Below are 13,706 nucleotides of genomic sequence, written 5' to 3' on the forward strand. Positions count from 1 at the left end.
CCTTCTCCACCAGCGTGAGCCTTCTTTTTTTTTTTTTTAAGATTTTATTTATTTGGCAAAGAGAGAGAAAGTGAGAGAGGGAACATAAGCAGAGGGAGTGGGAGAAGCAGGCTTCCTGCTTTCCCGCTGAGCAGGGCGCCAGAGGCAGGGCTCGAACCCAGGACTCTGGGATCAGGACCTGAGCCCTCTTCTGCAGCAGGGCCTGGCTAGGCCTCGCAGCTCTCCCGGCCCGGCCCAGCCCACCCTGCCCCTGGCTTGGCTTGTCCCAGCCGCCAGCAGGCCCTGCAGCTCTCCTCCATTCGTCCCACACTGTGGCTATTCCTGTGCGTGCCTGACTGGTCTCCTCTAGACACAGGCTCCTGACTGGATTTGCCCCTGCAGAGCCCAGCCTGGTGCCTGCTCACTAGGGACACTCAGTAAATATCGACTGAAAGCCCAGATAAGCTCCTCCTTTCAGAGTTACAGATACCGGAGGACAACCGTCGTGGGTCATGCCTTCCGGAAGTAGGTCCTTCCACTGGAATCAAAGCCTTCAACTTCGCGGTTCTTGGAGTTTCCAGCCTGGAAGGGGAGCATGTGGCAGGGCAGCTGAGCCTACAGGACCACTGACACGGACACTGACGCCGGTCTCCGCAGACACCTGCCCAGTTGTCGTCGCCATCAAGCTGGGCTTCTGGGATCCAAAAGCTTCAGTTTGCTCTCATTTCGGATCCTTGCCAAAAAGTAGACAGATTGGCCCAGAACGGTCTTGCTCAATCTACAGAGAGGTCTGTGATGTCCCAGAGGCAGATCTACGCTGAGGCCAACAACACCCAAACTCCGGGGGCCCACGGGGACCCAGTCACGCGCTCAGGTGGTCAGGCGGTGTTAGTAATCTGGTAGAACACTACAGTTTCAGTGTAATCCGTCATGATCGCTCCTTTCTCCCACTCGGACTTTTGTGGGTCTCATGTGCGTTTGGGGGCTCTGACTCAGGATCTCCCCAAGTGAGTGAGCGATGGATCCACTGGACTTGGGATTGGTGAGGTACACTTCCGGGGTCCCCAGGCACTACCATGGAGCCATCCTGGGGTGGAAAATGGCTTGCCCGCATACTCCCACAGCCCCTGGGGCCACTTGGCTCTGTCATCCCCCAGGGGGCAGAGTCCGAGCTGGGTCACAAAACGACCACAGCTAAGATCCCTGCACTAGAGGCACGTGTGTGCGTCCTAAAGGAGTGAAAAGGGCAAAATGATTGGCGGAGCCAGAAGCTAGTCTATGTAAAATTATGATAAGTAATATTAAAAAAAAAAAAAAAGTGGTATGGGGGTGTGTCGGGCAGTTAACACCAACATTATTTGCCCTGGTTTTGTGATGTTTGTGGTATTGGTGAGTTGTTTCAAGACTGGTACTCTGTTGCAATTTTTTTTATTGTTCTCAAGAAATAATTGCATTTGTGCCTAATTTTGGGTTCCGTAATCTTGTCCTGTTTTCCTTCAAGAAGTCCCACTGAGTGGTTTAAGCTTTGGGTCCCATGATACTTGAACCCATCCCAGGAGCTCCCCGTGGACCACACGGAGGCAGCGGAGCTGGGCCTAGAATCAGGCTTTCTGGACTCTGGCCTAGAGCTCTTCCCACCAGAATCCTTTGCCTCAGAGACATAAGACGATAATTTGTGTGTTTCTCCAGTGCCATGCACACAGAAGGTACTCAAAAACACATGGCTCCCCGAGGAGACGGTCCTGCACGGTGAAGGGGAAGTCAAGGCTGGGTCTGAGGCAATGACTTTGACTTGATAAAAGTCCTCTTCCTGGGAAATCTGGCCATTTCACAACAGCCCTGACCTGTCAGTCCACAAAGCAGAGGATCCCAGGGATGGAAGACAGGGATGGAAGGTTTGCTGCCCAAATCCCCTCTATGCCCTCCCTGTGGACACTATCCTTCCTGTCACCCTGATGGGGGGCATCAGCAAGAAGGACTGAGCTATCCCTCACAGCCCGAGAGCCGTGGGAGACACAATGAGCCCCTACAGACAATCTGAACAGGATTGGAGATCAGAGTCACAGAGCCGGGGTGATGTAGCTGTGGGTGGGAGGCCCTCCGGGATGGCAAAGGTGAACAAGGACATTGTGTGGCGACAGCAGGTTACCTCAGCCCAACAGTCTTAGACACGGCAAAGGGTCAGGAGTGCCTCAGAGCTCACTTCTCCGAGGCCTGTCTCATACCCATGGGCTCTCCTTACACCACCAGACACGTGCGAATGCAGTCCCTGCTTGAATGCTTCCAGGGACAAGGGGCTCTCTCCCCCCACACAAGCCCATGCTCATTTCACCACTCGAGACCACAAACACACTCTTTTCTTTATCAAACCCAATCTGCACTAGCCTTCCGGGGTTCACAGTGTGCACCCAATCTCTGCCTGATGACAGCTTTCCCAACACTTGAGAACAGCCACCCCAAGCTCCCCCCAAGCGTTCCTCTTGCCAGGCTAAATACTCAATCTGTCAACCTCCTCTTTTCCGACATAATTTCCAGACCCTTCACTCTCATGGTTTCCCTTTTTACACACACTCAACTTCGACCGCAGCTCTCTTAAAATCAGAGTGGACACGACACTTAAGATGAAGTGTGAGCGGCCCCAGGACAGGCGCTATCACCCCCCGGGGAGGTCTCTGAATTACTCTTTACGGTGTCACCTGAGGCTTTACTGGCCTCTCTGGCTGCCGCGCTGAAAGCTGGGCCTCTCTGCCTTGAACCACAGCTGCACCGCCCTCCCCAGGCCGGCCACCCTGATGTGCATGATCTGGGAAGGTGAGCGTGATTAGACACACTTGTTGAGTGTTGGGGGCTTGAAATACCTCGTGGGTGAAAGAAATGGTGTCACTTACATGCCCACTGGGTAAGGCTATCCCCGCCCCTGCAGCCTCACTCCTCCCCAGAGAGGGGGCGGGCTTCAGCTGAGAACATAGGAACATCGAGCCAAAGGTCCCATCTTCAGGCCATATGACTTGAGAGCTTGGTATCTTTATTAAACTTGACTTTATTATTTTGGGGGGCATGGGGGAGAGGGAGAAAGAATCTCAAGCAGACTCCCCTTTGAGCACAGAACTCCATGCAGGGCTCGATCCCACGACCCCAAGATCGTGACCTGAGCCCATATCAAGAGTTGTCACTTAACTGACTGAGCCACCTGGGTGCCCCTCAATTTGACTTTATTTTAAACCAGCTGAAAAGTCAAACAGATCTAACACTGTGTTCCCCAAGTGTGTCATGAGAAGGAAACAGGTCATATGCGAAAACTAAATTACGGTCAAATAGATGCGGAAAACCCTGGAACAGCCCAAGGTAAAAAGGTACCCGGAGCCTTGGAAACACTAACGGGCGTGGAAAACCTCCAAGTGACGGATACAGGAGGAGGTATTTGGGGATCGGTTTCCCACATCTCCTGGTCTAAAAATTCTGTCCTTTCACTGGCCACCGCCCACAGCGTGTCCGTCTATTTATTCTTTCAGCAACGTTGTGCCCAGGCCCCATGCAGCAGCTCCCGGCGTTCCCAGAAATCCCAGCATGGAACCGCTGCCCTGGGGGAGCTCGGGCTCTGGGGTTGGGTGGGGGGCGACCTGCAGAGAGCACAGAGTGAGGTCCACGAGCCGGGTCAAAGGGTCGGAATGGGAAGGGGCCTGGAGAGCATCTACCACCAGCATTTTGTGTCTCAAAGGAGGAAATGGTGGCCAGGAGGATGAAGGACATTCCTGGCCGCGCCAGAGGGCTCGGATGGGGCTTAGCTCCTGGGCTCCTGACTCCCAGGCCTGCACTCTGCCTACCCTGCTGTTCCTGGCCCCCGTCACGCGGATTGGGCTGGAGGACTTCTAACTCTCTTCTAGGGCTGAGATTTGATCAGTCTGTAAAAAGAGCTCCTTAAGGTCAGAGAAAGGGGTGGCCAGAAAAAACCCAAGCAGGACATGGGTGGGCTTGCAGCCCCCATGATGGGAAGTTGGGAAGACCCTGGACAGGCCCAGCTGGAGGGAGAGAGGCCTCCCTGTGGGGTTTCCACCCATCTGAGACACCCAACACAAGGGGGCCGGGGTGGTGTCTTCCCAGACTCACTGCTTAGAACCTTGGAGCTGAGCTGAATCTGTCAGTTGCTTGTCGGAGCAGCAGAGGTAACCCTTCCTTTTGGTAAACTAGAACCAGAGCCATGAACTCCTGATAGTAATGGTTATAACTGAACACTTGCTGTGGGTCCAGCACTATGCTAAGTACTGTACACGCATCATCTCAGTTCACCCTCAGAACAATTCCATAAGACCGGGATAATTTTTATCATCCCCATTTTACAGATAGTGAAACTGAGCCAGAGAGAAATTAAGTGACTTATCCAACACACCCAGCTAGTGAACATCAGACGCCCAAGCCTCGAGCTGGACAGTCTGATTTCAGAGGCCTCGTCCTGTTTCATTGTCATTGAAGGGGGTTGGTCGTGTTTCTGCTGCCACATTTTTAAAAAAGGTTTTAATATAGAAAATTTCATATCCAAAGGAGAGAGAATAGTATAATGAATTGCCACATACCCATCTTCTCGCTGCTACAATTGTTGACTCGTGGCCAATCTTGTTTCATTTTTATTCCCATACCCCCCCGCCACCCGCCTGCCACCACTTCCCATCACCAAGGATTTTTTTGAAGCAAATTGCATGCATTATATAATTTCATCTGTGGATCCTTTAGCATGCATCTCTAAAAAAATAAGGCCGAATCCTCATTCTCAATCACTCTACTGCGTGTGTTCTGACTGAGAAGTAGCTCAGGCCAGGTACCCCTCAGCCCCTCTACACACACACACACACACACACACACGATTTCAAGGTAGCCACTGCCTAAAACAGCTGGACGTGCACCCTCTGGGCACAGAAGCAACCAGCTCACTGGGCAGCCAGTCCCAAAGTCCTCACCCCACAGCTTGGCCAAATGGCCTCCTGGCCCTCCTCAGGGTGTCTTATGACAGCCGAAGCCCCTGCCAGCAGTCTAGCTCCTTTGGAGATGGAAAACAGCTGGATGTGGCAGTCTCCTGCCTAGTGGGGTTGTTGCCACTAGAACAAGTCTTTCTCAGCCAGCCTGGACCTGGCCCCCAACCCTGACCATTCCCTTAAATCCAGTCCCCATTTCAAGATGATTCAAGGGGCTCTCCTCTGCCCCGGAGGAAACGATTCTCCACCCTGCTCAGTCTAAGAGCAAGAGGTATGGAGGAGATGTAGCTGAAGCACCTGGATTCAGTGCGCAGTCAGAGATTCACGGTGCCTCTCATGATCATGCCTCACTTCCCTCATCTGTAAAATGGGACCAAAACACTTACCTGGCAGAGTGGCTGTGAATGTCCGAAGAGATGGGGAAGGGGTGCCTGGCTGGCTCCGTCGGAAGAGTGGGTGGCTGTTCATCTCAGGGTCATGGGTTCGAGTCCTACATGGGTGTACTGATTACATAAATAAATAAATAAATAAATAAATAAACAAATAAATAAATAAATCTCTTAAAGATTTAAAAAATAAAAAAAGGGATGGGCAAGTTTTATCTGTGGGTTTGTTTGGCGAGGGAAGGATGCAGTACCTGCTATGGCCAGCAGGTGTCACCCAAAGACCAGCACGTAAAACACGGTGGGGCGAAACTGGTGGGGGGCTACTCCACCGAGAGGATTATCTTTCCAGTATTAGAGCCAGTTGGACTTGGGGGAAGTGGGGAAAAGTTTAGCATGTGGGATTTCTCCTTAGAAAAGCCAGTCTGGGGGTGCCTGGGTGGCTCAGTGGGTTAATGGGGTCATGATCTCAGGGTCCTGGAATCAAGCCCTGCATTGGGCTCTCTGCTCAGCAGGGAGCCTGCTTCCCTTCCTCTCTCTCTGCCTGCCTCTCTGCCTACTTGTGATTTCTTTCCCTCTGTCAAATAAGTAACTAAAATCTTTAAATTAAAAAAAAAAAAAAGCCAGTCTGGTTGTACCCAGAGTTCAAACGTGTAACTGTGCCGCCTTTCAAGCAGCTCATAGGAAGACCCCACAGCGAGACAGGCATCAAGAACCCCATTTTACAGATGAGGAAACTGAGGCTTCAAGGAGCAAGTGACTAGCTAAAGGAGATACAGCCACTGAGTGATGGGATGCTGTCCTCTGAGCCCGTCTCCCTTCTGTGGGGCTCAGATCCTTTTGCTCAGCAAGGGGCTGACCTAGATCTATGGCTCCCAAGGTCACCACACCCCTGTACACATGTGCGTGCACACACACACACAGGCGGCGCAGGGAAGACAGAGAAATCCCAGGCTACAGAAGCAGGGATCGATATTCTGCGTGTCCCAGGGAACATGTGTGTCAGCAGCCTGGTATGGGACTAACGACTGGCCCCTGGGAAACACCGACTAGAAGAATCTTTAATGGGTTTAGGTTCTGTGGTTTCAAAAACAACTTCCATTTAAGCTTGGCAAAATGCCTAACACAGTGCCTGGCACATCACCTGATGTTCAAATACTTCACTCTTTTACTGAATGAACGACTAAAAAGTTAGGCCTGTCCCCTGCCTCCGGGAAAGCCCTGGTTGACCTTTGCTTGATCCCTCAAACCCATGCTCTGGGTTCGCAGGTCCTTATGGCCTCTTTATACACATGATCTCGTTCATTCTTTAATGAGCTGAGTACTATAATGCCCACTTTACAGAAGAGGAAGGGGAGGTTCAGACATATGAAGGGGCTCTCCCAGTGCTGCCCAGCTAGGCAGTGGCAGAGGCAAGCTTTGAACCCGTCTCTGTTTCCCCACCTCCAGCCCCTCTTGGCTGCACTCCTCCCACTTGATAACATTTTCACTGTGCGGTTTGAGAGGAGGGAAAATTTCAGATCTAGGAGCGAGTGAGTCTTCCTGAACTGTCGGGAATTACCTCACATCTGGGGAGAGGAGACATCAGCAGCTGGTCCAGAGACCCCAGGGTCAGGAGAAATCCTGCCTCAGCGGCTGAAGGGGCTCCATGCGGAGCTCCAGGGAGGGGAGGCGGGTCCCAGTCGGACCGGCCAGAGTCTTGGCCCATTCCCACGAGAGGGCACTCGGGGAAGGACAGGAACCTGCCTCCCCCTCCTCAGTCTGGCCTCTGGGGTGTGGGTCTGCTCTCTGGAGGGGCATCCAGCTACCTTCCCTCCCCCACCCCCACTCAGGGCAGTCTCCAGCGTCCTGTGGACCCCTCACTGGCAAGCCTCTGCCCGGGGAATCTGGTTATCTGCCTCCCCCTAGTGCCACAGGAGGGGATGGGACTCGGCAGGACTCAGGGACCCGGTTCAGGCTTCCCACCCCGCTGGCCCCGCCGTCACAGCAGGCGGTGCCTCCCAGGTGGAGCTACAGTCTGGACTCACCCTCCACCCCACCTGTTTCCGTGTTGGCCTCTCAGAGTCACTGGAAGGGGTGAAGGAATGACGTCCTCCCACCCAGGTCCTGGCTCTCCCCTGAGGGGCCGGGGTCCAGACAGGGGCCTCAGGGAGGCAGGGAGGAGCCAGCCCATTACCCGGATCTCCCGGAACCGGGGCCACACTCCTGTGCTCCCTGCTGGGTCCCTCCCAGGCTCCTGGCCTGCTGGGCGCCTCCCTGGTTCCAACACCACCAGCAACACACGCGCCCATACATACCTTCTCCCTCACATGCACACACCCTCACACACACACACCACACACAGAAGGGAAACCTATAATTAAGACACAAACCCTCCGCTGGTCTCAAAGGACCTGGGGAGCCCACAGCAAGCTGGCGGTGGCCCCTGGGGGTGGGAGCTTCTGGAGAATGGGCCCGCCAGGTCTACGTGGTGCTCAGGAGTGTCTGGGGCTGGGACCTCTGCTTGCACCAGCCTCCCCTTGGGGCCTGGCGTGTCTGAGGGTGGGACTCGGGGGTCCTTGCCTCTTGGTCTTCCCGAAGTGTCCTGAGAAGACCCCACTGAAGAACAAACATGAAAGCAGTAAAGGACAGGGGCTGAGGTACCTGGAGGGGTCCGGGAAGAGGCCACAGCTTCTAATGCTAGAGCCTTGGGACACTCAGCAAATGGCCTCAGCTTGTTACAGCCTGGTCAGGAGCAAGGAACCACCAAGGGTTAGAAATTGTCTCTCCACTGGGGAAACTGAGGCTCAGAAGGGACTGGCCCACAGTCCCGAGTAGGACACCATTACAGAAGCCAGGGCTCAAAGCCAGTCTGGCTGATTCCAAAGTCTATGATCTTTACCACAATGCCAAGGAAGAAAATGCTGACCATCCCCGGGACAGGTCCCCAGGACGGCATCCTGAGTGAGCACATGTGCACCACCCGTCCAGATGGGGACACCCAGCAGCCCTCCTTGTCCCTTGGGAGGTGGAGGGGGGCAGCTGTGGGCCATCACTCATTCATTCAACAAAGGCTTACTGAGCACCTACTACGTGCCAGGCACAGGCTGGGCTCTGGGGGTTGGTCAGGGACTCTTCAGAAGGGGTAGTAGGGCAGGCAGACACGAAGAGATGGTCAAGATCCAGGGGGATGGGGGAGGTGTCCCTCAGCAGGTCTCCAAGGGTGCTGGGGAGGGCCAGGCAGGAAGGGTCCCTCCGTAGCCGAGGCCCAGCTGAGCCTATCCCACTGCCACCCTGGGCAGGTATGTAAGGGCTGAGGCCACTCCCTGATGATGTTATTAGCTGTGTCGGGAGCATATGGTCCGTGGACATGAGACCTGAAATATTATTTACTTCAGGGCAGAGGACACTCACTGCCTCCCATGCAGGCTGGGTTTGGCACGACTCTTCCTGATTGATAGGCCTTTCAGGAAACAAAAACCACAAGAGAATTCAACATGCTCCTGGCTTGGGGCCAAGCCAGCCTCCTCTCCTATGCTTTGTCGAGTGTGTCTTTTTGTCTGCCTTCACCACTCGCAGGTGCCTCTGCCTGTGTTTGCGGTGTGTGTGCATGTGTGCCCTCACACACATGCTCACACACCCTGCTTTCTCCGAGCCCGGCTCTCCCGGGGGGCAGGAAGGAGCAAAGGATCTGCTACAGCTTCCCCATGGACCTTTATCCCTCAGCCCCTTGACTTGGAAGCCAATGTCGGGAATTTTTTGCCAAGCTCAGAGACAGACTAGGGCCTTCTCAAGGTCACACAGCAGGCCGAGGGCAAGGCTGCCGGTGAGGCCAGTTCTCCCCCTTTTCCTGCTCCAGCTACACGGGACCGCGGGGGGCGTCCTGGCCCACAAACTGCCGCCCCAGCTTGGAACTTCCATCCTTTGTCCCCTTCCCCTGCCACGCTCACCTGGGGAATTCCTTCTAGTGTCACCAAAGAAGCCCTTTGGGGAAGTGACAGAATTTCTTGGAAAGGGAACCAAAGTTTAGAGCTCTAGGGGCAAACAGCAACCAGGAGAACCTGGGGGCTTCTGGGGGTTGGGGGAGCAGGACTGCGGGAGGTCACACAGTGTGGGAACAGGCAGGCCAGACAGCTGGAAACATAAAGTGCCAAATCAGAGCTGCCCCCCCACCCCCCACCCACCTCCAGGCTCCTTCCAGGCACCGAGCCCATCCACACCTGCGGGGACAACCCCTCCAGTGTCGGGGCTGAAGCCCTGGGCACCCAGGTTCCAAGTTCTAAGTAGGCTGGATTCCCAAGTACTGGGTCGCTCAATGTGAAGGGTCTCGAGGCTGGGAGGGGGTCGCACAGACAGAGCCGGGACTTTCTTCCCATGGCTGGGCCACGCCGGGCTCAGTGCTGCCCTCCCGCGGCCGTGGATGGAGGCTGCCATGCTCCTGGTTCCCAGGCCCTATCTGAATCCATCTTCCCAGCCGGGGAATCAGGGCCACCCCAGGACAGGGCCTGGTGGCTGTGGCATTTGCCTCTGATCTCCGCTGGCCCAGCATGTGTCAGGCGGAGGATGAAGAATGGGCCCGCCACTGCCGCCCCAGAGGCCTCTGCTGAATTGCAGTTCAGAGCTCAGCTGCCTGGGGCTGCAGATCGGCAGGGAGGCCATTAATCTCTCCAGCAGCAGCCCTGCCCTGAGCAAGGAGGAGCAGGGGGAGCGCTGGGGGAAGACTCAGCTCTGCTCTCTGCTCCAGGACCTCTTCAGCACTCCCTCTGAGAGAGGCAGGACCAGAGCAGATGCTCAAGGTGGGTTCTGTGGGGCACCCACTCCTCGCTCAGCCCGGCAGTTTGGGATTGCTGGAGATGAGGCGTGGGGGTCTCCCAAGGTCCCAGAGTTTCGAAAAATCAGAGGCGCAGGGCAGGGGCATCCTCACTCTAGAAAGGAGATCAACACCTGTAGGTTCCAGGGACCAGCCAGTCCAAACCTCCAGTCCCTCTGACGGGGAAACCAAGGCCAGGGAGGAGAGCTCCCCACCCCCAAGGCCACCTAGCCAGAGTGTCCAAGAGGGGATCTCCTGTCCCCCCACACACATATGTGAGCTCCCCATGCCCAAGTGGACAGAGGCTGGGGGAGATCAAGCAGGGGGCGCTCGAGCTTGGGACAGGATGACACTAACTGATGGGGTCACCACTAATACTGCCCCATCCTGACCTCATGCCCAGCTCTTCCTGTGCTCGGAGGTTGGTGGGGAAAGGCCAGGGTAGGGCAGGCTCAGGAGAAGACCCCAGGACCCTCGTGTCCAAGGCCAGTGCGTACCTTTTATGTCTTGAAATCACCCTTATGGGGGAGCTGGGGTGAGGCTACCGCCAGGGCAGGGTGCCGCCGTCTGCCCCCTCCGCAGACTGTGAAGCAGGCCAAGTTTTCTAAGGCCTTGAGTCTCCACTTCCTGTCTGTTCCCCGCCCCCCGCCTCCCATTCTCCTCAACCACCCCTACCTGGGCTCACCTAGTGGGCCAGTCACCTGCAGCTTTGCCTTCAGAACCGATTCTCCTGGGGGTGGCATTAAACACCACCAGCAGCTCATCAGTTAAGGCAGAAGCCCTGGGGCCCAGTCTCTGCTGGGCACAGCCGCCCAGACAACGAGCCAACCTCTCCCACCTGCCGCCCCACAGACGTCACTGCTCAGCGCCTCTGCCTCTCTCAGGTCCTGCTCATGACGTTGATTAGCTCCAACTATGGGGTGAGAGGCTTCGTGGTTACCCCAAGCGCCGGGAACGAAGTTCAGACCACATGATCACTGCCTTCCGGGAGAGAGGGCTTGAGACCCCCAGCCCAGAATCACCCCAGAACAGGACAAGGGATACGCCTGAGGGATGTGTAAACAGATTGAGAGGAGTTCGAAGCTTTCCCCCCTCCCCCCACCGAAACCCAGGGCACGGGGCAGACCTTTCAGAGGGCCCTAATGTTGGCAAAGAGCCCCAGGGCCTAGAAAGAGGAGTTGAAAACGCTAAATGGGAAGGAGCTTTAAGACTAAGACGCATGCTCTCTCTGGTGGTGATAATGGAAATTGCATCCCCTCAGACGAGGGTTTGTTGAGTTGGGTGATGGGGAGTCATTCATCCAATCATTCCCAGGCTTGGTTGTTCTTTGTGACCCAATTTGTGTCCGAGTTGTGGAAAATCCCAGAGTGAAGTGAAAGCTCAGTAGTTCCCAGTGCATGTGACCTCTGTGGAGAGGGAAGGGAAAATTTTCAGGAAGGCCTTGTACCACAAATAGGTCACAGACCTCAGAATGGCACTTAGCTCCATGGTTCTCAGCCCTGGCTACTCTCCGGGGCCACCTGGGTGCTTGTTAAGCCTCAGCTTTCGTGGGCTCCACCCCAAGAGTCATAGTTAATAGGATCAGAGGGAATGCTGGGTGTCTGGTGGTCCAAACAGCACCCTGGGTTCTCTGGGGTCTATAATCTGGGACCCAAAGGAGCCTCACATCTGACAAGGATGAAGGGTGTACAGCAGGGGTGGAGAGCAGAGTGGTTCCCCTGGGACCATCCTCCCTGTGGAGCAGCTAGAATGCCCCTCCTAGCTGGCCCCCTCGGAGGTCTGTGTATAGAACATTCTAGAAGTATGACTCCTCTCCACTGCACTGGACCACAGACCTGCAACATCCCCTCCTCTTGTCTGTCTTGCTGTTATACCCAAGAAGCTTCAGGAGCAAACTCCCAGGAAAGTGTCCCTGGCTGGATGCACCCCATTCCGTTTCATCTCTCCCACCATCGTGGACAGGACAAGTACACGCTCCAGCTTGTGTATGGAAATACTGAATTCTATTTAGGGGTGCAGCCTGTCACATTTTATGTGTCTTTGGGGAGCCCACGTTTGGAGCAAGGGGTTGCAAAGACCTTGGCCTCGAGGTGTAAGTAGCCAGGCCCTCTATCTCTTCCCTCTGCTTTCTAAGCCCACAGGGGGTCAGTGGGGAATCTATCTGCCACCCCCAGGTGTCAGTGAGAAGAATGCTAGAATGGGAGCCAGAGACCTGGTTTCTAGCTCTGGCCCTGATACGGGCTGGCTGTGTCACCTGGACAAGTCCCTGCCTTTCCCAGGGTCTCAGTTTCCCTTTCTGAGAAGTGAATCTTAACTATTTTGCTCCCTAAGGACCTTCTGTGTTCAAGCCTTCTGTGATTCTGTGAGGGCTGGCTATCTTCGGGATCTAGGGGCAGTGGATTTAGACAAAGAACTGAATTTGCACGTGGAAATTTGCACGTGGTGGCCTGTTGGCCCCCCAACATACCCTATTCGTTTTAAATTTAAAAATCTTTTAAAAATGTTTATTTTGCCCAATGTTTAAATGCCCAACGCGAGGCTTGAACTCATGACCCCCCTGTTCATGGTAAACTCCACTAACTTGAGGCTGCCCGGGTTCTCCTGCCAAGCTCTCCTCTCCCCTCCCTGGCAGGCTTACAGACCCAGAAAATGGACACTAGGTGGTGCCATGATCCAGCCACCCATCCTTTCCTCAGGGAAGAGCCGCATAGGGAAGGTGGGCTCCTTCTGAGTCCAGCACCGCAAGGGGGCCACAGGCTTCAGGAAGTCAGGCTCTGGTCTGAGAGGCAGCCTGACACCATCGTGGTTCCAGCTGCCTGTGGCTGGGTGCCTGCCAGAGTGGACAGGGCTGGAGGAGAGGGTACGCAGGGTACCCAGGTCCTCACCCTCCCTGTCCACTCCCTGGCCCTGGGATTAACCAAGGCAGCACACAGATGGGTGGAGGAGAACAGGTGCAACGGGGGTCCCCAAGCCCCAAGAGTGGAAAGGCAGTGGCCTGAGCTTAGCACCAGGGTCAGGAGATGGGTAGGGAGAGAGCGTGTGCCGAGGCGCCCACCAGCGCCCCCAGACCCACCCATCTTGGCACGCGGGTGCTCAGGGGAGGTGGTATCCTGGGGTCACACACAGCTATAACTTCGGCTGCTCAGGGCGCAAGTGCAGGAACTCCCAGCAGAGAGCTCCAGTAGCAGCACCTGGGCCCTGCGCAGATAACTGAGCAGCACCCAATTGTCATTGACCTTCACACTTCCTGGCTTTCCCTCTGCCTGGCGTTCGGAAGGCAGGCTGAGTCCTCTGTCCTTGGGGCTCCTCACAATTCAGGGGGCAGGCAGAAGCCTGCGGATGGTGGTACTGAACTCCCTGTCCAAGGAGGCAAGGGCACCTGAGCAGCTCATTGAAAACCAAGAGACCAGACTGTATTGTACTCCAGCTCGGAAAGGCGAGACGGTCATGGCAGGTACAGGAGCGGAGGGAGGGAGGGAGGGAGACAGGCCAGGGAAGGATCTGTCTCTGAGGCTAGCTTTATTATTAACATGAGGCGGCCTGGGGTGGGAGGAGGCCATGCAAACCCAGGGGTCAAATGGAGCTTCA

Source organism: Lontra canadensis, unplaced genomic scaffold (genome assembly GCF_010015895.1).
Source record: "Lontra canadensis isolate GAN:19392208 unplaced genomic scaffold, GSC_riverotter_1.0 scaffold36, whole genome shotgun sequence".
In the NCBI taxonomy this organism is placed as follows: Eukaryota; Metazoa; Chordata; class Mammalia; order Carnivora; family Mustelidae; genus Lontra; species Lontra canadensis.